The sequence below is a fragment of the Notechis scutatus genome, chromosome 10, assembly GCF_049901735.1.
Source record: "Notechis scutatus isolate UNSWTSFEM ecotype Mainland chromosome 10, rNotScu1.2, whole genome shotgun sequence".
Lineage (NCBI taxonomy): Eukaryota > Metazoa > Chordata > Lepidosauria > Squamata > Elapidae > Notechis > Notechis scutatus.
In genome coordinates this window covers 16,164,551-16,191,623 of record NC_142018.1, presented here as the reverse complement: position 1 = coordinate 16,191,623, position 27,073 = coordinate 16,164,551, and the positions used below count along the sequence as shown (strand labels likewise).

The window sequence follows — 27,073 nt, the reverse complement described above, 5'->3', positions numbered from 1 at the left end:
TCTGGCTTTTATCATAAAGGAAGAGGGAGGTGGATATCAAGTCTCGGAGAAATCAGAAATCAAACGCTTATAAAGATTTATCGCAAGCTTAAACCAATGGTGGGATTCAAAAATCTTTACTACCGGTTCTGTGGGCAGGGCTTGGTGGGTGTGGCAGGAGAAGGATGCTGTAAAATCTCCATTCCCATCCACTCCAGGGGAAGGTTACTGCAAAATCCCATTCCCTCCCCACCCCACTAACCTGCTTTCCAGCTCTGTTCTCCTGTGCAGGGCAACCAAAGAAGACCGAGCCAATTAGCTGGGACTCGGGGAGGCAGAGAATAGAGGGGAGAAGGGCCAGTCAGGGGTGGTATTTGGTGGTTCTCCGAACTACTCAAAATTTCTGCTACCAGTTCTCCAGAACTGGTCAGAACCTGTTGAATACCACCTCTGGCTTAAACTCTCTACAAGAATCCAAACTACTAACAGTCAAAGCAAAATGGTGGTAAATAAGAGTTGAAAGAATTTAAATTTGGTTGGACTTAAATCTCTTCTGGGAGCACAGGGACTTGTGACTGATGAGGTGTTTGACCTCTCCCTCAGGTTCTGTCTGGTCATCTCCCACAGCAGAGTTATATTATTCATTGTTAAAAGGGAAACACATGCCCACTGTAAACAATTCAAAGTTCTCTTTTGGTTTTTTTTTTTTTTTGACAGTTTTTGTTTATTTGCAAAGTTAAAACAACAAGAAAGAAGAAACAAATTAACAACACTCAGATGCTAATAATAAAAATAAATAGTGTGCAAAGATAGATACTGATGGATAGATGATAGATAGATAGATAGATAGATAGATAGATAGATAGATAGATAGATAGATAGATAGATAGATAGACAGACAGACAGACAGACAGACAGACAGACAGACAGGTAGAATGGCAAGATAGATAGATAGATGTTAGATAGATATGTTGAGATAGATAGATAGATAGATAGATAGATAGATAGATAGATAGATAGATAGATAGATAGATAGATAGATAGATAGATAGATAGATAGATAGATAACCAAGATAGATAGATAAATGGATGACAGATTAGATAGATGATAAATAGATAGATAGATAGATAGATAGATAGATAGATAGATAGATAGATAGATAGATAGATAGATAGCTCAAATAAGAAATATTGCATTTACACTGATGTTAAAGATAAATTCATTCATCCTGGTTGAATGCTGAAAAAATGTACCAAAAATATCTGATGCATTCTCCTCACATAACAGGTCTACAAGTAATTATAAATTTTCTATTCTATATTTAATCAAACAATTCAAAGTTCAAATGCAAAATTGAAATACAGGAATTCTATCAAGCATCTGGTGATGTTATGGCAAGTGAAATACAGGCGATGACAGGGAAGGGAAACTAGCTTGTTCTATATTTTGTGGATTTATTTTGCCTCTGGAAAGAATAAGCCAAATAAAGGCCAGGCCCCTGGCATGGTCTATGTTATGTACAGTATTGAAAATTTAGCCAAGCATGATATGATTGTCATATATTTGACAGGTCATCCACTCTGACTTCAGGCCTTTCCAATGATATAAAAATTATGTAGTGAATATGACTGGCGTTTCCTGTACTATTTCATTTTGTTTCAGTGTTTCTCTGCTGACTTTTTTAGAACCAAAGTTCTCAAAACAGACTGCAATCAGCACCTTAAAAACAATAAAAAAAAAGAGCAGCAGCAGCAACATATTAAATCTTAAATTAGAATAGCAGTATAAAGCATATCCTACCCAGGAGTTAGATAAAACAAATTAAACAATTTAATTAAAATAGAAGAACAGCAATAATTTAAAATCTAGATCAGCATCTTTTTTTAAAAAAAGAGAGAGAGAAAGAGAGAGAGAAAGGAATCAAAATAAAATGGGCCACAATACCCATTAAGTGTTAATATATGTACAGACTTCAGAAGTAAGTTTCTCCAGTTGGGATTCACAATTAAAAAAAGGCCTTAAACCTTGTGACCTCCACTTGGGTAGAAATTGGGGGGAGGGTCACTCATCAGGATTAGAAAACAAGTAATCCAGACTTGTTCAACGCAAACTAAGACGATTAAAGAAGAAGGGATCATTATCATCACCTTCTTTTAATGACCCCATAATCCTTTACGGGGTGGAGTCTGGGCAACTGAATGGAGCTGAGTGTTTACTGGCCAGATGCCCTTCCTGTCACCAGAGCGGAGTTTTGTTCAGCAGATATATTCCCATTGTGCCCAGAGAGAGAAATATCTGCCTCTACCTAGGATCGAACTCACAGACTCCAGATTGTGAGGCGAGAGCTCCTCCTCTAGGCCACCACATCACTCATAAAAGAAGAAGGGATGAGAATTCATAATTTGTATGACAGTCGAGCTGTTTGTGAAGCTTTTCAGTTCTCCCCAAAAGTCAGCCCTGAGAGATGTAAGAAGAGACCCAATCTCTTTAAGTACATGATTGTACAGATCAAATTTCAGATGAATGAAAAGAGGGAATTTTAGCTATTTCAAGTAGCAAATTAGAAACGTGGGACCGTTATTTGCATGTTCTTATGGAATAGAATTGTCTAAATACGAAACCTGGATCTATTTTTTTTTTACACAAAATAAAGCCTTTGTTACAATAGAGCACCCTTTCTCCATTTTTCCTTGCTTTGAGAATTTTTTTTCCAACTTGGCTCCCACATCAGAATTAAACTCGGCAAGGAGAAAATAGAGCATGTTCTCACTCTAATGCAGCAATATGACAGGCCAATAATAAGATTCTTTCCTTTCAAATATGAAATCTTTTTTCATGGGAGGCATCTTCTAGGTGCAGACATGTTATAAAACAGAAGCTTTTAGAAAGCTGAGTAGTACAAATTCGTGAACTTTTCTCCAAGTTAAAGAGTTATATAACCTTTCAGATACAGCTGTCAAGGAAGAAACATAAACGTCTCCAAGACCAAGCAAAAAGCCACTGGAAACCATGTTGATTCCATTATTTACAAGACAGAGATGTCCATGCTGTAATGTCTTCCATCAGTCAAAATGCTGATGGAGGTCATAGCTGGATGATCTTTGAAAAATTCCATGTAATATGAAGTCAGCAAATTCTGCAACCCCAAATTCTTGCTAAACTTGCATGCCAAAATTAGTCCCATGGATGCTGCAGAATCAAAGGACGCTTCGTTCATATATACAACCATTACATACATGCTTGAAGCCATGTGTTGTAATTTTTTTTTTTTAATATGAAAAACAAACCCCTGGCTACAAAAGGAAATCTGTTGGACGACGGACCTAGAAACAACTGGGAATTTGCCTGATTGAGTTTAGCTTAGGACCAGGGCTACGAATGCAAATTTGAGAGAATGTGGCAATGCAGTGGACATTATTAGTGTTTATATATGCGCAGTTGCAAGTTTGTAGCTGAAGGGCATCCATTGGAGGGATTTTATTTATTTTGGAGGTGAACTATACACAAAGGATAGAGCTTGCATGCAGCGATGCAATACTGCCTTTGACAGCTTGACATAATTTTGTGGATGTCTTTAGACATGCATGCCGATTGTCACAAGCATATCTTAAGTGTGTTTTGGGGAGTGGGTTATTCATATACAAGTCACTTGGATATTATCGTTATAGGCATCTGGATAAAGCTGCTATGGATAGTGACAACTTCCCCCACACATATATTTCATTCTGCCTTTTGTTATGGTATTCCCTGTTGGGATCAAGATCTTTTTGTAGTCCACTTCTCCATCTTCTAAGTGGTCATGTAAAAAGGGCTATCATCATGTCATTCTCTGTCTCCACCTATTGTTAAGTAAATGTATTTTGTATCTTACTGACTTATATTTCCATCTTAATGCAATGTTTATATTTCTTGGAACTATCCTCGCTTCGGATATGATCCCTAAAGAGATAGCTTCAGCATTTTGTTTTTCCATTGCTCACTGCATGACATGAAGCTTCTGCAGAAGATTTCACATCCTAGATCCACACTTCATATAGATCATGGCTGGAAGGATCAAGGTGCTAAAAATATAGACATACATGTGTGAAGGCCCTGGATATTATGGAAAATACATATAAGACCATGAATTACTTTTTGTGTGTGAACCCAATCAAGATACAGTGTTTGTAAGCTTCACTGAGTACTTGACAATATAAAGTATTGAAAATCAATATGAATATGTCTCTCAAAAGTCTTTCATTAGTTGCCTATTAATATATTCTTCAGAAGAGACATGAGCTTCAGATATAGTTGGACTCCATGGGCCAGCAACCTCAAACAGCACGAACGTTTAAGTAGATTTAATTAGAATAGAATAGAATAGAATAGAATAGAATAGAATAGAATAGAATAGAATAGAATAGAGGAATTTGTCTTTGGAGAAAAAAATGAAATATATTAATCAAGAATCATAATATTCAATACTTAGATAGTCATAGGATACTAATAAGCAATCAAATCATACTAGGAAACAATAAAAAAAATATAAGTTGTAAAGATACAAGCAACATGGATATAGCCATAAGTGGAAAGAGATAGGTACCAGTAAGGATGAGAAGAATAATAGTAATACAGTCTTACTAAATAGCTTGCCAGTGTTATGGGAATTAGTTGTTTACCAGAATGATGGCATTCAGGAAAAAACTATCCTTGTGTCTTGGTGTTCTGGTGTGCAGTGCCCTATAGCGTCATTTTGAGGTTAGAAGCTGAAACAATTTATGTCCAGGATGTGAGGGGTCTGTAGATATTTTCACAGCCCTCTTTTTGACTCCTGCAGTATAGATCCTCGATTGAAGGCAGGTTGGTAGTAATTGTTCTTTCTGCAGTCCTAATTGTCCTCTGGAGTCTGAGTCTGTCTTGTTGGGTTGCAGAACCAAACCAGACAGTTGGAGAGGTGCAGATAACAGACTCAATAATTCAGATGACAGACTTAATAATAATTATAAATTTAACTAATGAAATACCACCCATCTAATTGTGTAATTGTATGTTGGAATGACTTTAGAATACAGGAGGAAAAGCAGAAGACTATGTATAACTGAATGTATGGATGACCTTTGGGTAGCAGGAGAAGAAATACTGCCTAGGAACCTATCAGATAAGAGAGTTGGGAGCCCTGAGTGGTTTAACGGTCAGAGGAAAAAAATTAGGAAGGAACCTGTTCTAATGGATCAAACAATTAAAAACCATAATGGAAAGATTGTACTTTCTGTCTTTCAGGATTTTGTTAATGTAGTCTTACAATAAGATAGAGTTAGCCATGTCTTCTGTCTGGTTTAAGTGGGAAGGTGGACACCAAACAAGTACTGCTCAGGTAAGCAGCAGCTAAGTACAAACACTGCTCAGTTAAGCAGCAGCTAAGTCTGCAGAAGAAATGAGAGAGTGAGAAGTGTCTCAGGGGGGGCTTCCTTAATTTCTTGGACCATGAAGGCAAGGAGAGTAATTGCAGAAGAGCAGATAGAACTGGAAGGTGGAATTAAGTGCATCGTCAGCTTAGAATTATTGCATTCCCAAAAGCACTCTAAGTCCAATCCCTCCTGAATTCCATTGACTCTTATCTGGCTCCAATTTAGCACTGAATTTTAATTGACCAGATCCTTGTGTATAGGCTTTAATAAACCTTCTATGGTGCAATTCACTTAAACAAATGTTTCACTTAGCAACAGAAATTTTGGGCTCATTTGGGGTCATAAGTCGAGGATTACCTTTATTATTCCAAAGGGTGAATTCTGTTGATGTCCAGCAGAGGAATTCCTTCAATGGATGAAAAAAAAACTTACTGCAGGTTTTTCCTCAGAAGAACAATCAAAGAAATGAAAGATATTTTAAGAAGTTTTAAAATGAATCTTCTTGTAATTGCTGGGTACCGACACAGTTTTAAATGAAAATAGCAGGTAACAGAATCCTTTCTGATTGAAAATGCAGTTTTCAAAAAAGATGAAATACATAGGATACGTACAACAAGCTGTGCTGGGTTCGCATGCATTAGTTTAAAATGTATAGCTTTCCTGTAGAAGTTAATTTAATGTTACAATAAAGGCATTGTTTGTTCTCGAATTTTTGCATGTCTAGACTGCTCTTGGGATGTATTTTTCCCCCTCTGCATAAAAGGTGTTATAAAACATAGCAGAAAGAAAATATATTTTCACATTCTCATGGGCTATTATTATTTTACAAGCCGTTAAACACCCCCCAAAAAAAAGATCTTTAAACATTCAGAGAGCCGCATGGTAGATGGCATAAAAAGTTTTAAAAGTTAAAACGCACAAATGGAACAGCTTTTCATTGGGTGAACAAGAAGAAGCTTTTTAGTAAAAGATGGTCGGTGCAAGTCAACTTCAGAAAGTCAGAGTTAGGCCTTCATTGTTCCACACTGAAGTATCTATCATGAACCACTAACCATTTTCAGCGTTGTCATCCTATTGATTTTTCTTGGTTTTTTTTTCCAAATTGTTGTTTGCAGAATAGAGGCGTGATTGACTTTGTGCCTCTAATTAAGCTTTGCTTTGAAATTTTCAAGACAGATTCACTTCTCGGAGCTTCCTTTTGTTCAATGGCTTTGACAGGGAGAGCTGTTAAAACACACAATGTGCTCCCCTTCCCCTTGAATTCAGTGGAGAGATGGATTTTTATCGCTAAAAGGTTAGCTCCTCCCTTTGAAAGGATACCTGTCCTCTACTGATAGTCAAAATCTAAAAATAGACATGTATTGGCATAGAGGTTGGAAGATGCAACAAATAAGGTCATTGCCCAGATGATGGATTTTATGTAAATGCAATTTATGGGATGATGTTATGATATATCTATTGTTTTGTCATCAAATGGCCTATAATGTACACTTATGGGTGTTGATCAGAAAGGTCAGCAGTTCAGTGGTTCGAATCCCTAGCGTCGCGTAACGGAGTGAGCTCCCGTTACTTGTCCCAGCTTCTGCCAACCTAGCAGTTCGAAAGCATATAAAAATGTAAGTAAAAAAATAGGGACCCCTTTGGTGGGAAGATAATAGCGTTCTGTTGCCTTTGAAGGCATTTAGTCCTGCTGGCCACATGACCACAGAGACGTCTTCAGATAGCGCTGGCTCTTTGGCTTTGTAACGGAGATGAGTACTGCCCCCTAGAGCTGGAAAGGACTAGCACGTATGTGCGAGGGGAATCTTTACCTTTACCTTATGGGTGTTACACACATCTGAGATAATTTGAAAAACAAAGATTTTGAATTATATCGGACCATAAAAGCAACACCTTTGAAAACCAGTGCATTTTTTTTTTTTTACAATAGCCCAAAAACTGTTGTGGCTGCTTTAAACAACCATATTGTTTATGGTTAAGGAATTGAATTCCTTATGGCACTCATGTCTTCTTTCAAATGGAAGCTTGGAAAAAAGAAAAGATTTGGCTTGTTTAAAGAGATGTTACACCCACATTCCACCCATTTCCTATCTCCTTCTTCCATTTATTAAGCACTTATAACCTAATATTCTTGCATGCATTTATGTTGATTGAGATGCATGCCCTTAATCTTGATTTCATAGTTATAAATAGTATCGCATTGTGGAAATTATAAGCTATTTAAGAGACATTTCTCCCCATAAATCTACAAGTTATAAATTGACAATAATTTACTTTTTATATGTGTTAAATTTGGGAGATTGCTTTTGCGTGATAAACTATTTTGAGCCTTAGGAAATATCCCTGAATAATAACCTGTAAGATTAAGTTATATGAATTGAGATGTTTGCAGAATTGTTCACTGGCTTCAAAATGGTGGATGTGATCAGGTGTTCAAGACTTCCTCCTTTATTATATGCATGCACTACATGAAAGACATGTGGAAAAGGGACAGGACATCAATTGCATCCATGATTTTGAAGCAGTGAACGTTGTTATGGATGCCTCTAATGTGGCATTCAAACTAAGAGGCACAATTCTCCTTTTTTTGCCCAGTGCAGTGAAGGAAGTGTGGAGGTTCTAAGAGATTCCATGAAACAAGAAATGGACAAACCTCCCCAACCACTGAAAGTTGAAACTTTGGAAAATGTTCAGAGAAGAACAACTAAGATGATCAAGGGCCTGGAGACCAAAACATATGAAGAACGGCTGAAGGGCTTGGCTAGTTTAAAGAAAAAAAAAAATTAGGGGTGACATGATAGCAGTATTCCAGTATTTGAGGGGCTGCCACAAAAAAGAGGATGGTCAAATTATTCTCCAAAGCACCAGACAAAGCAGAACAAGAAATAATGGATGGAAACTAATCAAAGAGAGAAGCAATATGGAATTAAGGAGAAGCTTCCTAGCCGTGAGGATAATTAACCAATGGAACAGCTTGCCTCCAGAAATCGTGGACCCTCCATCACTGGATGTGTTTAAGAAGAGCCTAGACAGTCACTTATCTGAAATAGTATAGGTTCTCCTGCTTGAGCAGGGGGCTGGACTAGAAGACCTCCAAGGTCCCTTCCAACCCTGTTAATTCTATGTTCTAGGATCTCATCTTTTCAATAATTAATATAATTAAGACAAACACCCGCTAATGGCTACCTTTATATATTTTATTAAAGTAGGTGGCAGGCAGTAATTTAGCACACAATAATGAGGGCTTTTCTCTATGGCCCTTCTGACAGCTCCTATCTTTGTTATTTCTCTGTGTCATATAATATATGTGGGTATATGCATAATTTTGTACTTATTTATTTATTTTATTCTGTCATGGTTATGTAGTATATATTGGAGGTGGTGACCCTCTGAGAGCTGTATGCAATGAAATTTCATTTTAATGTATGCTGATTAGTGTACATTCAAAGTGACAATAAAGTTATTATTCTATTCTATTCTGTTCTGTTCTATTGTTTTATTCTTATTCTATTCCAATTTCTATTCTATTCAGTTTTATTCTATTGTTTTATTCTTATTCTATTCCAATTTCTATTCTATTCTGTTCTGTTCTGTTCTATTGTTCTGTTCTGTTCTGTTCTGTTCTGTTCTCCTCTCCTCTATTCTATTCCTATTCCAATTCCTATCCTATCCTATCCTATCCTATCCTATCCTACCAACCTAGGCAATTGAGTCTTCTAGTAATCAGGTGGTCCTTGACTTACGACCACAACTGAGAGCAACATTTCAATTGAAAAGCGAGATAGTTGTTACACAAGCTTTGTCCCATTTTTGTGACCTTTCTTGCCACAGCCGTTAAGCGAACCACTGCAGTTGTCAAGTGAGTGACACAGTTGTTAAATGAAACTGGTTTCTCCTTTGACTTTGCTTGTCAGAAGGTCACAAATGTCGATCTTATGATGCTGGGACCTTGCAACTCTCGTAAATTGAAGCAGGTAGCCAAGCAGCAGCTCAATTTCGATCACGTGATCACAAGGATGCTGCAATGATCAATGAGTGCGAAAAACGATCATAAGTCACTTATTTCAGTGTCATCGTAACTTCGAATGGACACTGAATGAGGGGGTCGTAAGTCAAGGACTCCCTGTGAACAGGACAAGAGTTTGCCCATCATCGATTTGGTTCAAAAAAGGGTAGTTAAGAAATGAAAAAGGGAAGGTGGGGGGTATGATGAGGTCACTTTTTCTTTCTTTTTTTTTCCCTTTTCTTTTCCCCTTTCCCTTGCTTTTATTAAGATTCATTACCACAAAAAGAAAAAAGAAAGTAATTACATTGTCATCAGCAAGTGAGCTCATTTGCTTCACGAAGCAATATTTACAGCTTTCCGCTCCCCACTTTTCCACGTCTCCACCTCTAAAATAGAATTAAAAATCCAGCACTTGGTCAGTGGTGAGATGGAGCCTCTGAGGCTTTAGCTAAAACCCCAAGTGTGGCTGTCAGTTCACAGGGGTGATCACGAAGGAGATTTTTTCCCTCACCTTTGCTCTCTAATTAGAAATCAAGGGAAATGGGGGAAAAATAAAAAAAAACCCTCACACCGCAGTGGAGGTGACAAGGAACGCAGAAACAAATATATCTATCCAGTACAAAAAAGTGTGCTGAAGTTTCACATCTATTTTGAAATCTATGTGGTAATGATGCATCCTTTAATTATTATTGTTTTTTTAAAAAAAAAGATGTAATGGGTGTGCAGTCAAACACTAAGGAATGTTAAAGAAGTATTCATAAAATATCTCCAGAATAGAATTTTTTTTTTAAACTATTGGGCACGAGAGAGGTTGAGTCAGGGGCTTGATTGTTTTCTTGTAGACGTTTCATTACCAAACTAAGTAACGTCATCAGTGCACTGAGGAGATTACATAGTTTGGGCAATGAAATGTCTGCAAGAAAACAAACAAGCTCAGAGAGCACCAAGGGTCCCAACAAGCTAGTCAATGAATGGTCAGCACTAAAATGTAACCGGTATGCAGTCAAACACTAAGTCATGTTAATGAGGTGTTCATTAAGTACCTGCAGAATATATATATTTTTAAGCTATGGGACACGAGTGGGGTTGACTCAGGTGCAAAGGATCAGAATTAGATGTTAAGCTGCAGCCCAACAGTTATTCAAGTTTATGCACAATCATCTAGACCACTAATAAAGGGGGTTGCTTCTAGCTGACAGTTGTAATGTGGGATCCTTGGTGCTCTCTGAGCTTGGTTGTTTCTTGCAGATGTTTCATTACCAAACTAGGTAACGTTATTAGTGCTAGAAGAGAGTAGGTTTTGTGGAAAGGAAGAGGAGGAGGAAGAGGAGGAGGAGGAGAACTATGGGTCCTTGGTGTTCTCTGAGCTTGGTTTGCTTTCTTGCAGATGTTTCATTACCAAACTAGTTAACACCATGACTGCACTGATGATGTTACGTAGTTTGAGTAATGAAACGTCTGAAAGAAAACAATCAAGCTCAGAGAGCATCAAGGACCCCACAAGCTGGTCAATTAATGGTCAACACTCAATTGGCACTAGACAAGGGTTGAAGGAATTCAAGGAGGGCTGGACTTGGATTGGGTTGGCAACATAAGAGCTCTAAGCTACTGATAACTCTACCTTCCAACTCTGCCTTCTCTTGCAGGATATATTTAACATACATACAAAATTCTTTTTTTTTAATGTTTCTGTCCTGCACTGACTTTACAATGTTAACTGTGAATGGAATTCATTTTAACTAAAGCTACAAATAATCAATGGATACATTATAAACTGTAGGAGATGACCAGCCTGAGGAAGGGGTCAAACGTGTCATAGGTCATGAATCCCTGTGTGCCCGCAAAAGATCTACAGTAAGTCCAGCCTACCATAAATGTCTACTTAACTCCTGCTCATTTCCCTTGATTGTTAGTAGATTATTTTAGAGTGCTTAAGCATGCAATAAATCTTTGCACTCATTTGAACGGCCTGAATCTCCTGATTTCCCTGTCACTTGACATAAACCATGTAATGACGAACGGCATCTCAGAACATGCACATAAATAAAAAAATCACAATTGCTTGAACCAAGATCCTACATAGCTTTTTCTCTGGTAATATCACACTACTAACCAGAGCATACAAAACATTTGCTAGACCAATACTCAAATACAGTTCATCAGTCTGGAACCCACATTACGTATCTGATATTAGCACAATTGAGAAAGTCCAGAAATATTTCACAAGAAGAGTTCTCCACTCCTCTACTCGTTGTAGAATACCTTATGCCACCAGACTTGAAATTCTAGAACTAGAAAACCTTGAATTACGCCTGTCTTCGGTCTGATTTAAGCATGGTATATAAAATCATACATTGCAATGTCCTACCTGTCAATGAATACTTCAGCTTCAACCATAACAACACAAGAGCACACAATAGATACAAACTCAAAGTTAACCGCACCAAACTTGATTGCAGGAAATACGACTTCAGCAATAGAGTGGTCAATGTCTGGAATACTCTACCCGACTCTGTAGTTTCTTCCCAAACCCCAAAACTTTAACCTTAGACTGTCTACTATTGACCTCACCCCTTTCCTAAGAGGTCTGTAGGGGCGTGCATAAGCGCACCAACGTGCCTACCATCCCTGTCCTATTGTTTCTCTTATTCTTCTTTTTATTTTTCTTATATGTACCCATTTCATGTATTCACAACTATGTATACACTTATACTTATTATCTTGTAAACAATTGGCAAATCAAATAAATAAAAATAAAATAAATAAATAAATAAATTTGGCGGAAAATTCCAGATGTTGGAACACATCACACCTGCTGTCCGCCATGTTGAAAACTACTCTTTTCATTCACGGCCATTTTGAAATAAGCTCAGATCTGCTTATTGGTCTTTCTATTCCAAGGCCCATCTCTCTTGCTTGACTCAGTGCTCTTCAGAGTCCCATCAGGCTAGCCCAATTGAATCAATGAGTATTCTGACTAAAGGCCTGGTGGGGGTTGAAATCCCCCACATCTCCACAGCTGGGGGCTGTAGGAGCCTACTTTAGCAACCCATTTTACCAGATAATCATAATCTTGACTTTCCCTGACCAAAAAAAAAAAAAAGGCAGGAAAGATTAGCACAAAAACACCCCAGGAAATCCCTCCTTATAGTAAGTTCACCAATGTAAATGGATTGCACATACAATAACAGCCAAGGCATGCAACGTTGAGATATTAGATATCTGAAATAGCTGCTCCAGAATCTTCCTTGGTCATCCTCGCTCATTCAGCAAGCACAGACTGGAAGGCAGCAGTGATATTTTAATAACAATAATAACAATAATAACAATAATAACAATAATAACAATAACAATAACAATAATAACAATAATAACAATAATAATAATAATAATAATAATAATAATAATAATAATAATAATAGGGACTTACAAATTGAAGTTGGGCGACTTTGGAAAAAGAAATCGTGTGTTATCCCAATTGTAATTGGAGCCCTTGGAACAATACCTAAAGGGCTGCCTCACTATTTGGAAATCTTGAATTTATCGGACTTGAATACCCTGATTCTACAAAAAATCACCCTACTTGGAACAGCTTATATCCTCCAATGCTACCTGAACAGTTCCTAGGTCCTTGGTTAGGACTCGACATGTTGAGCTACCAACCAGCCCCAAAGGCTGTAAATCTCACTAAAGATTAAATAATAACAACAACAACAATAATAATAATAATATATTGTCATTGTACATATATACACAGTATACATCTACAACAAAATTCACATAACACCCAAACAGACCCAATACACATGCACACATGACAATACCCAAACACACCCCCACCCACCAAAATTACCTGCCCCCTAAAACACACAAGCATCCATACAACAGACCAAGTAATATTGTCCAACAACTCACTGGTGATGGTCCTTAACTTCATTGTTAAGTGCAATTATAGCTCTGGGATAAAAACTGTTCAGGAAATGTGTGGTCCGAGTTTTAATGGTTCTGTATCTTCTGCCAGAAGGCAACAGTTCACAAAGATTGTGAGCAAGATGAGAAGAGTCTCTTGAGAATGTTGTGCAACTTCCTCAAACAGCGAGATGTGAAGATGTCATCTGAGGCTGGTAGCTGGAGCCTGATGATATTCTGGGCAGTTTTAATGATTCTCTTGAAAAATGTATGCAATCCAGAACTTGTGGCTTGATGAATGCAAGGGATGTGGCCAGGAGCTGATTCTACTGAACTGTTCAAAGTTTTATACCATATTTGTCTCATGCCTCTATGTGGGCAGTTGTTGTTTTGTTGTTGTTGTTGTTTTAAAAAATCACATCCTTCCTCCAAAGAACAACATTCAGCAAAGAGAATGTTAAAGCGATGTATTAATCATTTTCTTTAGCAAACGTCAAATTACACCAGTTGTAAATCTCCACACAAATCTAAACAACCTCCCCCCACAAATTATTAAATACTATAAATTAAGCAGAAGTTGCCATTGTCTAAAACTGCACCTACATGATTTTGGCTTATCTTAAGCAGGGATGAATTGCATTAATTCTTGAACTGGAGATTACTAAGAAATCCAAGGTGGTAGGTTAAACCAGGAAGAAATACATATAGAAATAAATATTCCAGAACACTATGACAAAAACCCTTCACACTGTTACTAAACAAAACCACAACCCACATGGAGCTATCTATGAAATTACAGGATTTTATTGAGAATTATTATTATTATTTATCTGGGGATTAATCTTTTCTTATTACCTTTTGTAGCGAAGCTTTGCATAGCAGCTTGATCTTCACTAAGTAGCAGCTGTATTTTTTTTTTTTTTAGTTTCATGCCACAAAATATTCCTATGCCTACTAATTTTGGCATCTTGATTTTGTGCATTGGCTGTGTTTTAACCCCCGAATTAGTATACAATATAATCAATGTTTATTTCCACACTGTGAAAAGTTTCTCCTATAGATTTTCCTACAGCCAGGTTACACTGGGGGCATAATAAGTACCACTTGACCTGTTTCTCAGTCTGCTGTCATATCCAGATGGAAACTGCTTCTATTAATGTGTTCATTCACACAAAAAATATACTTCATTTTTTTCTATGTGTGTGTGTGTCAGGTCCCTATATTTCTACAGGATCCTCCCAATAGTCTTGCAAGGTAGATTGATGGGTTCTTGGTGTTCTTTGAGCATGGCTGTGTCCTTGTAAATGTTTTATAAACCAAACTAGATAACACCATCAATGCTAGCATACAATGAATGGTTGCAGGAACTGGGCGTGGCTAGTCTAGTGAAGAGAAGGACCAGGGGAGACATGAGAGCAGTATTTTCATATTTGAGGGGCTGCCACAGAGAGGAGGAGGGGGTCAAGCTATTTTCCAAAGCACCTGAGAGCCAGACAAGGAATAATGGATGGAAACTGATCAAGGGGAGATTCAACCTAGAAATAAAGATAAATTTTCTGACAGTGAGAGCAATCAACCCATGGAACAGAAGTTGCCTTTGGAAGTTGTGGGAGCTTCATCACTGGAAGCTTTCAAGAAGAGACTGGGCTGCCATCTGTCAGAAATGGTGTAGGGTCTCCTGCTTGGGTGGGGGAGGGGTTGGACTAGATGATCTACAAGGTCCCTTCCAATCTGTACCTGTATCTATCTGATGATGTTACCTAGTTTGATGATGAAATGTCTGCAAGAAAACCACCAACCCAAAAAGCACTAAGGACTAAAGGGAGGCTGATTTCTGGCTGTGTTCACACATGAGCCATAATGTGGTTGGATTTTGCTGAGACTCTTGTGTGGGTCTAGCTGAACCCAAGTTTAAATCCAAAGAGTCTTGGAAAAGCAAGCCATGCTCTGCATGAACAAACTAGGTCAACTATTGTTTCATGATAACCCCTTGAGATTCACAGTTGAATGGAGTTTGAACCTGGAGTTGCTCAAACCGTCCCACTATCTTAGCAGAGGAATTCAGAGGGGTTGAACACAAAGGAGGAAGAAGCTAAGAGTACCTATCAGGAAGAATGAGACAAAGTATTTGCCACTGATTTTTAAGGCGGTTTGTATGTGGAAGAAAATGAAGAAAACTAGAAGTCAACAGCCAGTCCATCCAGCCACCTCATTCTCTTCTTTTTTTGTCCTCAAACATTCCCAGCATTCAGCTCTTCTCTACAGAGTCCTTCCTTCCTTCACATGAGGTGGCCAAAGTCTTTTAGTTTCATCTTCAGGATCTGGCCTTCTAAAGAGCAGTCAGGGATGATCTCCTCTAGTACTGATGGGTTGGATCACCTTGCAGTCCAAGGGACTAGCAGGAGTCTCCTCCAGCACCCTAGTTCAAAGGCTGAAATTCTTTGGTGCTCAGCCTTTCTTATGGTCCAACTTTCACAGCCATACATTGCAACTGGGGAAACCAATTGCAATATATGTGAAGACACAGCTGACCATGGAAAGTGGCACTCAATGATCCGGAAAGCACACCCTTCACCTGCAGGAATATGCAAATATGTGCTTATGTGTTTATCGCTTTCAGCAGATAAAAAAGAAATGCTCCGAGGTGCATGCAAATATAATGGGAAGCTATCACAGGTGTGCAACTCTACGGAAAATGGTCATAACTCAAAGGCAAAGGAATAATGGATGGAAACTGATCAAGGAGAGATTCAACCTAAAAATAAGATTTTTTTCTCACAGTGAGAACAGTCAACCAATGCTTGCCTTCAGAAGTTGTGGGAGCTTCATCACTAGTAGCTTTTAAGAAGAGACTAGACTGCCATCTGTCAGAAATGGAGTAGGGTCTCCTGCTTGGACAGCGGGGGGTTGGACTAGATGACTTACAAGGTCCCTTTGAAATCTGTTATTCTGTTATTATTCAGAGGGTGGTTTTACATGCTGAAGAATCTGACGGCACATTGATTCTCCAGCCAAGAGGGCCAGCGAAGCAGATTAGGAGAAAGACACCCTGCCAGAGACATCCTCTGTTGTTTCTGCTAGACAGAAAGCCCTACCAGGAAGGAAGCTTTCAGTGGATGGCAATTTGATTAATCTTCAATTAATCTTACGGAAATGACAAGCTGTATTTTCAGAGGGTCCTTTGCTGCATCACAAGGGGCTTAAAGAAATTGGGTGCTGCAAGCGCAGTAGTAAGACAACAAGTCTTCTCATTCTAGTTGAACTAGTTTATGAAGCTCTAGTTCAGGGGTCGGCAACCTTAAACACTCAAAGAGCCACAAAGGTCCTAACCAGAAGGCCCACCCCCCATTCAATTCTAGAGCCGACCAGAAGTCCGTTTCCCCCATCATAGAGTCTCCTCCTAGCGCCCCCTCCCTGAACCAGAAGCTCCTCTCAAAATTATGGCACTGACCGGCGACAGGGAGACGCAGCAGAGGGATGAAAGAGCCACATGAGGCTCCAGAGCCGCAGGTTGCCGACCCCTGGTTTAGTTCATCAAACCAATCACAACTGCTGGGTTTAGCCAACACAGGTGTCAGGATTCCAGCAATCACTCTAATTAAATCATGATTTCTCAAGCCAAACTTCAAAATACTTCAAAGGATTCATTAGAGGTGACATACTGGCACTGCCCTGTATGAAGCCAATTCTGGCACCTATAATTTACAGTCACTTGTGACCTTATTTCCCCCCTCTCCCCTGGGTGTCTCATAAACCAAGTTCTCCAATTGAGCACGTTCACAGGGCTGAGTGTCATCATTCACGTTCTCCAATTAAATATATTTGCAGGCAAAAGCTCTGGTATTTTAGTTACAATCTTTTAAAGATAAGAGTTGGAATGTTCGCTTTCAAACTGCTGCACTGATTCTCCAGATTTCCTTTCTCTCCTCCCTTTTTTTTATGGCAACTACTAAAACCGACAACAGAATGTTTTATGAATTGACAACTGGATGTAGCCACCATGGCTAGACAAAAACATGTTCTATATCAGGGGTGTCAAATTCACGGTCCGCGGGCCGGATGCATCATGTGTTGAATACCCCCACCCTCATTTTAGCAACGGGAGGGGGGGGAAGTCACCAAAAAAGGTCATGTGACGACAACGTAACACCATGAGTTTGACACCTTTGTCCTATACAGTTACTGTATAGTTACTTCACAACCATTCATTAACTGGGTACCAAAACAAGTGCCAAGCATTTTTCACACTTTACAACCATGGCCATGTGATCAAAATTCCGGATACTTTGGCAGCTGGTTCACATTTATGATGGTTGCAGTGCGGATCCCCTTTTGCGACCTTCTGGAGAGCAGTGTCAACTGTCTCATTCCAGATGGGGAAGTTTCAAGGCCTGAGATTCACCCGCCAGTTCCTCCAGGGTCTTTCAGCTTCCAAGGTTCCAAGGAAAGCCAAAGGTTGGCTTAATTGGTGGAGTCCATGTCCATGTCACAATAGGATTGGTAGTTGTACCTGTGGCTTGATTGTACAAAACTGTATCAATTGACCACAGGCTGTGTAGGGAAGATGGCATCCAAGTTCAACCATGAAACTTCCTGATGGAATTGAAGTCCCCCCCTCCCTTCCTTCCTTCCTTCTATTTTTTCTTCCTACCTCTCTCACCTGTCTGTTTTCCTTCCTCCTTGCCTCCCTTTCTTGCACCTATTTTTTCCTTCCTTCCTTCCTTCCTGTCTATTTTTCCATCCTTCCTCTCCTACCTGTCTGTTTTTCCTTCCTTCCTCCTTGCCTTCCTTCCTTGCATCTATTTTCTTTCCTCCTTCCTTCCTTCCTTCCTTCCTTCCTTCCATTTTTCTTCCTTCTTTCCTTCCTTGCATCTATTCTTCCTTCCTTCCTCTCCCACCTGTCTGTTTTCCTTCCTTCCTTCCTTGCATCTATTTTCTTTCTTTCCTTCCTTCCTTCCTTCCTTCCTTCCTTCAGTCTATTTTTCTTCCTTCTTTCCTTCCTTCCATCTATTCTTCCTTCCTTCCTCTCCCACCTGTCTGTTTTTCCTTCCTTCCTCCTTGCATCTATTTTCCTTCCTTCCTTCCTTCCTTCCTTCTTTCCTTCTATTTTCCTTCCTTCTTTCCTTCCTTCCATCTATTCTTCCTTCCTTCCTCTCCCACCTGTCTGTTTTTCCTTCCTTCCTCCTTGTCTCCCTTCTTGCTTCTTCCCCCCCTTTCTTCCATCCCTTGTCCCATTTCCTTCGTCCCCTGGCTTCCTCCCTCCCTCCCTTCCTTTTCCCTTCCTTTTCCTCCCTCTCTCCGGAAGAAAGGCGGATAAGGCCAAAGAGATTCAAAACGAAGGCAAGACTTTTTTCTTCTCCACGTCCAAGGAATCCCCCTCCCTCCCCCCCCCCCCCAGTTTCCAACGAACGAACCCAAGGCGGCTTCCACGCCTCCCAGAACCCCCAACTTCTCGCCGACTTTCCGAAGGGAACACGCCGTGGGGATCCCACTTGGGGCTCGCCAGACCCCTACCCACGACCACCCGAAGCCGCCTTCCCTTCCCTTGTTTTGTTTTGTTTTGTTTTCCTCTGCCCTGCGCCGAATTCCAGCACTTACTCGCCGCGGAGCTCCAGAGCAGCCGCCGCCGCTTGCAGAAGCTTTTAAGACCGCGGGGAGAGGCGAGGGAGGAACCGGTGGGGGTGGAGGAGAGGGGCGGCAGGTGGGCGGTGGGCGCGCTTGCCCGCTTGCAAAAAAAAAAAGTCCTCCTTTTTTTTAAAAAAACAAAACTCCCCCTCCCCTCATTTGCATGTCACCCCCCTTTCCCCCCTTTCACCGCCCGCCCCTTTCGCAGTGATGTCAGGCGCGGCGAGGACTTGCTGGCGCTGTCGAGCAAAGCGGAGTTCAGACGCCAGCAGCTGAAGCGTGGAGCCGATGCAACCGCCGTGTGGAGCCGCGGTGCTTGGAGCGGCGGCATCAGCGGCGGCGGCAGCGGGAAGCTCCGGGCGAGAGCCGGCGCCGAGTTTGCAGCTCGCCTTCGGGACCAGCCCCGCGGATCGCCCACCGGCTCGGCTAGCCGCTTTGCGCGCCCGGTCAGGAGTCCTGCCTCGCCGCTTTCTCGCGGGGAATATCGCTTGGCTTCGGACGGCGGCGGCATCCTAGCCATCTCCGGGCTCTCTCGCCTGCCGAGGCGGAGGAGGAGAAGGAGGAGGAGGAGAAGAAGGAGAACCGCCGCCGCCGCCGCCGTCGTTGCAGCCGCACGGGCTGCTGGCAGTAGCCGGAGGAATTTTATTTCTTCTTCTTTTTTTTTCCCCTTCTTTTTTTCCGCCTCGCCGCCTGTCAAGTTTGGCGAAATCTCCTCGTGTAAGTTCACTTGGGCGCCGTCTTCTTCTTCTTCTTCTTCTTCTTCTTCTTCTTCTTCTTCTTCTTCTTCTTCTTCTTCTTCTTCTTCTTCTTCTTCTTCTTCTTCTTCTTCTTCTTCTTTCTTCTTCTTCTTCTTTCTTCTTCCTTTTTATTTATTTATTGCAAGCATTCCTTTGGAGCAAGGGTAGGATGGCGAGAGGGGAGGGGGTGCCTCACTTTTATTAGAGAGCTCTAACTTGGATGCCCCCTTTCTCCGCAATTGCAAAGGAGCGGGGTGGGGGGGGGGCAAGGGAAAGGAAGGATGCCGGCATCGTTCCCCTTTTCTTGCCTTTTGATTTGGGGGAGGGGCGGCGCGACCCCCAGAGCCCCGTCCTGTTCTCGCTCTCCCCATTTCGGATCTCTTTTTTCCTGTCCCCCCCCTTCTCCCTTCCTCTCTCCCTTCCCTCTCTCCCCCTCCCTCTTTCTCTCCCCCTCCTTCCCCCCCCCTCCCTCTCCTTATCTCCCACTCTTTCCCTCTCTTCTCCCTCCCTCTTCCCCCTTTCCTCTTTCCACGTTGAGCTGAAGAAGGATTTCCCTCCGCGGTGCGCTTTGGGGCTTCCTTCCTTCCCTTCCCTCCTTCCATCTCCCTGACTTGGAGGCAGCGGGGCGAAGCGCGACTGGGGAAAGCTGGTTTAGCTTTGGTTGGCTCGGAGGGAATTGAAGGTAAGGGGCGGGCGAAGGGCTGGGGGGGGCGGCGGTTGGGTGGTTGGGTGTCGATCCGGCTGATGGGAGAAAGAGAAGGACGGAGACGGCGCTGAAAGGCGAGCAAGCGGCGATCTCCCCACCCCGCACCACCCCGAGAAAGCATCCCTTTCCCCCGTTCCCCCATCCTTATGGACGAGCCTCCGGGGAACGCGATGACTTCCCGGCGTGGGGAGTGAAGGTAGAAGAACGTCTTAACGTCGGGAAGCAACCGTCGTGCCACCGCTTTGCAGGCATGGGCTGGTTTGGTCCGGGTCCCTTTGCGCCTTGCGTTTCTCCGGGGTGTGCGTTACGTTGGGGTGGTAGGAGAGGGGCAGAAGAAAGATAGACTGCTCAGCCGCTGAGAGGCTTGATCAACTTGTGGATTGGAGACAAGCAACTACCGTCTCCTCCTTCCCCATCCACCAGTCTTCCCCCCCCTCTTTTCCCAGTGCAGAATTATTCTTTTTTTGGGGGGGACGGGGGGGCACGCCGGGCAGGGTGCAGATTAATGAGGGGGGGGGTATTGTGCAGGAAGGCTAGAGACTGGTGGTGAATAGGAAGCGGGGTGGGAAATGTAGCATCTTTGGTGGGTGGAATGTTAATCTTGTAATGGAGGCTGCATGGGGGAAAAGATTGCATTAAAAAAAAGAAAGAAAGAAAACCTCGGCTTGCTGGTGTAATATGCGTGTGTGTTTTGTGCAAGAGAAGAAGATGGGGGAAACCTCAGATGGCAAATGAAGTTCTTTAATTGAAGGGTTTCCTTGAGCTGGTGTGATGAAGAAGTTGCTTATTTGGGAGTCCTGGAATCCTATGTACAGCAGCTGGGAAGAGAGAGAGAGACACACACACGCATAGAGAAAAAATGTATTGATGTGTATATACCCAGACACTTTAGTTGATTTGGTGGCATCTTCAGACGGGTGGCAAAGGAAACCCAAGCGTGGAAACTGGCAGTGTGGAGGTTTTGGGTAGAGAAACGAGGAGGAAGAGATTTTAGTTCCTAGAAGTGCCTCTTTGTCATGACCAGCAGTGGTGGAAGGAAGGGAGAAGAAAAAAACATCAATGGAGCTTACTAGAATCATTCCCCACCTTCTAGAAATTGGCCTTGGCATGCTTCTTTGTACCTGATGGCTTGAATGGAAATCGAATTTGGCTACAGGGCTTGAGGGTTTTTTTTGCTTTCAACCTTGGTCTGGTAATAACTTGTAAAAAGTAGTTTTGAAGGTCTGTAATGAGTAGGCATTGCCTTCCCCCATGACCTTGAGGGTGGGTGGGTTGGGGGGGGCAAGAGAAAAGAGAAGGAAGGAGGGTGTGTGTGTGTGGGGGGCGCGTGGACCATGGAAACACACAGCCTTGCCTTAAAATAGCTTGAGCCTCCACCAGGGATGGGTCTGAAAAGGAGCCACCTGGGACCAACAGGGTTTTGAGAAGGGGAACAAAAAAAAATTAATGGATGAAAGGATCTGGTTCCTTCCAAATGGAAACGCGCCTCTCTTTAAAATTTAGCACATCCACCTTAGGAATTGGGGGGGGGAGGGGCAGAATGGAAATGATGGGTGCTTTCAACACAAAAAAACCCCATATTCAACTTGTGCCCTAAGCACAAGCAATTCCCCTCCTCCCACTTCCATGTTTATGGAAGGTTAGCAAATTAAAAGTGAAAGTTGATATGCCAAGGGAAATATGCACCATATGGGGGAGAAAAAAAAAAAGCATACTTTTTTCTTCTCTATCCTGAATGCCATGATATCTTTTGCGTGCGTGTGTGCATTGTGTGTGTGATTTTTCATTATATTATAATGAATTATTTGTACTCGGGATGGTGTAAGCCTGCAAGTTACGCAGGGCTTCTGGATGGCCCAGGAACAAGTGTATGCCTCTTTTTTGTAAGATGGTCCACGGAGATGATTTCTGAGATGCTAGGACTCCTCTGAACAGATATTCGTGAAATTCTATTGGATGGTCCAAAAAAATAAAATAAAAATTGTTTCTACCTTTGAAATGGGAATGGGGAGCCTGCGTACTGCCTTCATCCTTGGGTGCTTTTGATACTGTAAAATTTGCATAAGATAAGCCAGAATTTATAATAGAGAAGCTATTATTCTAAGCAGATAATCCCACCTATAACAGAGGTGTTGGGGTGAAGGAGGTTGATATGGGGTGTGTGTGTGTGGGGGGGCTGATGGAAGAAAACAGGAAGTGTGTTCATTGCAAAGACCCGATCGGAATATTAATGACTAAAATCCTGAGAAAAACGTGGATTGGGGGAGGGGGAGAAGGCAAGGGAGAGCTGGGGAGACAGAAGACTTTTTAAATTTCCAGGCATGTTCTGCTTCAGCTGTGTCTGTAGCTGAATCTGAAGATAAAATTGAACATTACTTAAGCCAATGATTCTTGGAGCCCCCTTTTTTTCCTTCCTTTTTAAAGAGTATAAGAGGATCAACTCTATTATGGGAGGCAAATCACAAATCGCTGTTACAGGATGTGTGAATATTCCCCGTTGAAATTCTTCTGTCAAATGAAATTGAAAAGACACAATTTCCTTCTGTGTATATGTGTGTGTATGTGTGTGTGTGTGTGTGCGTGTGTCTTCTTCTCCTTAAAAGTGTTTAACCATTCAGATCTTTGTCCGCATTTTAATTCTTGTTCCCACTGCACAAAAGGTGTTATTGCTTCACACACAGCCCTGTCATTCCTCCTAGCAAAAGCTGCCTTCTCTCTTAAATGTGAGCAGGAGGAATACCTCGCTGTATTTAAAGGATAATTTATATTCAACATAGAACTGTCTGCTTAGTACATTGGCTTTCTACATCATAGCTTCTGCAGAAAGGAAGATCAGATATTTGGACCTGTAGCTGTGTTCAACGCATTTGTATTCTGTGAGGCCTAAAGGCAACCTTCTTCTCATCCTTCTTTCCTTCCAATAGTCAAGATAATGTTCTGTTTCCTTCCTTCCTTTCTAGTATTAACTGGTTTGGGGTGGGTGGTAGTGGTGAATATAATTTAGTTCCGTGCTTGCATTCAGAACTGTAAGTTGAATGAGTACAGGGAGTTGCCTGCATTCCTGTACAATCTGTTTTGTGATGAACAAGGAAACGCCAAGTGGTGGAGACTTAAGGAGACGAAAGAAATCTCCTGATAATTTCTTAAAACTTAAAATGTGTCCTAAGTTCTAGACCGCTAGTTGGATCTAGATGATTGCTTCTTGCTTGATTCAGCATGATCATTGTTTAAGTAAAGGAATCTTGAAATATCAGATTTGCGAGATTAGTATCTCCCTCCCTCCCTCCCTCCCTCCCTTCCTTCCTTCCTTCCTTCCTTCCTTCCTTCCTTCCTTCCTTCCTTCCTTCCTTCCTTCCTTCTTTTCTTGATATGCTAATCTTTGTAGACTGGTTTCTGATAATGCATCTGGATCTGCTACTGATGTTCGAACTGCATCGAAGCCTATAGTAACAGGAAAGGAAGCCATCAGCGCTAGCTTGTGCAGTGCAGGCTCATTGTTAACAGCATGGAATTTTGAATTTGGGACTGTCTAAAACCTACCAGCTTGTCTAGGAAGCCCGCTGTGGTAGAACAGCTCAGAAACTAATGCATTTGCTTTATTGATATGCTATAGAAACTCTTGCTGTCTCCAAGAATGAAACAGGGAGTCTTCTACATGGCTGTAGAAGAGTTAAACTTTCCTTTGTCCTGGCTACTTTCTGGTTTGAGTAACCTTGGGTTGTTTGATCTCATATTCTGCAGCACCATTGTTCTAACTTTGAAATCAATCCTCTAGAGTATAGCGGGGCTCATGGCTTTCTGGCATTGTCAAAGATTCCTATCGAAGAGTGGTATAAATGACCATATTTGCTAGATTATAGCAGAAAAACACCCAAATATACATGCTCCAAACCCTATAGAAATACATTGCCCAGTCCGTAGGCTTGTTTTGCCATTCTATACACGGATACCCTGTGTTAAAAATTCTGCAGTAGGGATTTTTAGTGTAGCTGAGTGTGATTTTTTTTTTTAATATGACACCCTGTTTTGCAGTGGTCCTTTGTTCTCATCATAACCGGGCTACGAGTATCCCTCAGTAGATGTTTCTATGATAATTGCAGCCTTAATAATAATGCCAACTTAATTAAGTAAGGAAGCAACTGTGTTTCCCATGTGTGAGATCCAATACTAGATTCCTCTGACCTTCAGTCATGGGAAAAAGCTGGAGATCCTGGTTTTCAGTTGCGAGAACATTTGTCCTTGATGGACCCCATGTCCTTGAGAAGGCAACTGGTTCTTTGTGCTCCAAACTCATTCTTGATTCTGGATTCATTTACGAGTCTTACTTGAGGTTGAGCCCACAGAGGATGGTCCTATCATGAAGTAACTCTGGCACTTGAAGTGTCAGATTTTCCACAGTTGCTTCGCTGAAGAACAAGTCTGGGTGATGATGTCATTAGTATGTATCCTTAAGCATCCAATGCTGCAGCCATTTTTGTCGCCTTCAATGGCCAGGTGTGTGAGACTGAATTTTAGCCCGGGTGCTTGTCAAACAGTGATGCTCCCTGCAGAATGAACCGCTTAGACACAAGAATGAAATATGGAATAGGAAAAAAGAATGTAAATTGGAAAGGTGCATTCCATTATCCCAAGAGTCTTGCAAAGAGAGAGAGAGAGTGCTTTTCATTATTCCAAAGAGTTTGAAAGTCAGTCTCTTTCAATTACTGTACCCGAGTTTAGTGAAGAGACTTGACAAGAAATTGTATAAGTTGCTATTACTCCATTCTGCTTGTAAAATCCCTGTTAGCAGGTTTCAAACTTCACTTGTTAGCTCTTTTCTCTATGTTATGGAATGAATAAAAAATATTCTCTGCAGGCTATTGCACAGATACTTTTTAATTTCAGTTTAGTCTTTTTTTTTTTTTTAAATCCCATGCCAAATATGTAGGAAAATAAGCTGTAGCACTATGCTGTTTGTAAATGCATGTTAAGAACTTGCTATATGAATCTATTATGTTTCAATGGCAAGAAGAAAGAAAATAATAATGATAGATAGATAGATAGATAGATAGATAGATAGATAGATAGATGATAGATAGATAGATAGATAGATAGATAGATAGATAGATAGATAGATGATAGATAGATAGATAGATAGATAGATAGATAGATAGATAGATAGACAGATAATGAAAAGAAAGAAAAAAGTGAGAGAGGAAGGGAGGGAGGGTTGAAGGAAGGGAGAAAGAGAAAGGAAGGAAGGAAAGAAAAGGAAGGAGGGAAGGAAGGAAGGTAGGAGAGAAAGAGAAAGGAAAGAAGGAAGGAAAGAAAGAAAACAAGAAAGGAAGGAGAGAAAGAAGGAAGGAAAGAAAGAAAGAAAGAAAGAAAGAAAGAAAGAAGAAAGAAAGAAAGAAAGAAAGAAAGAAAGAAAGAAAGAAAGAAAGAAAGAAAGAAAGAAAGAAAGAAAGGTACCTTGGAATGTATATAGAAACTTACTTCCAGGTTAACATAGATCATTTCAATTAGGTATATACTTTGATGAAAAAGGTTTTCCTTTTTGAAAAAAAAAATGGATATCATTCATCAGTGAAGATAAGATAAGGACTCATGGTTAAAATTTTGGGGAGCTTTTGCATCTTCCTAAAATCTGATTGAAATCATTTGACCTAACCACTGATTCATTTTGTCCACACTATAGTTTATCTATCCTACTAAATTCAAACCAAACTAAGTTTTGGGCTTAACATGATGTACTGTATGAACCTAACCATCTGGAGAAGTTTATGCTGCTGGTTCCTTGAGATTATTTTACCAAAAAATATGTATTGCCTGAGGCAGGAACACAGCTTGAAATACATAAAGGCTAGATTGTATTGAATTTGTGTGATAATTTCAACCGCGTGTTCTCTTTGAAATTCCTGGGATATTTTGCAGGAAGAGAGTGCTCCCTGTTTGGTTTCTGATGTGTTTTTGGACAGACTGCAATTGTGATATTTCTTTAGAGCAAGGGAGAAAAACTTGTAACTCTGAGGTTTGTAGCATTGCAATCCTGATAATGACCACATGTAGGGTGGCAGCTTGGACTTAACATCTAATGTTTGGAAGAACACTCATTCTTTCTATCATCATCATCTCTCTCTCTCTTTCTCTCTCTCTCTCTCTCTCTCTCCCTCCCTCCCTCTCTCCCTTCCCCTCCTTCCCTCCCTCCCTCCCTCCCTATCTCTATATCTCTCTATCTATCTCCATCTTGATTATATCAAACTATCTATCATCTACCGTATCTCTATCTATCTATCATCTATCTATCTCATCTGTCTTGCTATCCAGCTAGCTAGCTCTTCATTTGTCTGTTTTCACCACATTCATTATGAAATGCCTAGGTATGACTCTATGTCTCAGCATTGCAAAGTGAATCGAAGCCAAAAATTCCCCTAGTCTTTGAAGAAGCTACAGAAAGCAGGAAAAGAACGGCTTTTTTTAAAATTAAAGTCATGTTTCCACCGCATTAATTTATTTATAAATCTTTGCGGGGTGGGGGGGGTTTCTTCTTCTTATAATTGTACAGTAATCTCTGAGGAATCAAGTCACACCCGACGATACGTAGAAATACGAACAGAAAGTTGAGTGCAGCTCTGGCCTCCATCAGTACAGTGGACTATGAACAAAATGATTGCGATATTGCGAGCGAAGCGCCTGATTTACCTGATGAAATTCAGTCTAGTGATGACTTATTCATTTCTCCCA

General features: G+C 41.0%; 1 protein-coding gene across 1 annotated transcript in view; it reads left to right on the top strand.

Annotated features, from left to right (window-relative positions):
- Positions 1–19,164: 19,164 nt before the first annotated feature.
- PCDH11X (protocadherin 11 X-linked) overlaps positions 19,165–27,073 on the top strand; it is a 605,637-nt gene continuing 597,728 nt past the window's right edge. Inside the window, exon 1 of the mRNA XM_087972141.1 lies at positions 19,165–19,624. The gene's annotated coding sequence lies outside the window, so the exon portion shown is untranslated. The remainder of the gene's footprint in view (positions 19,625–27,073) is intronic.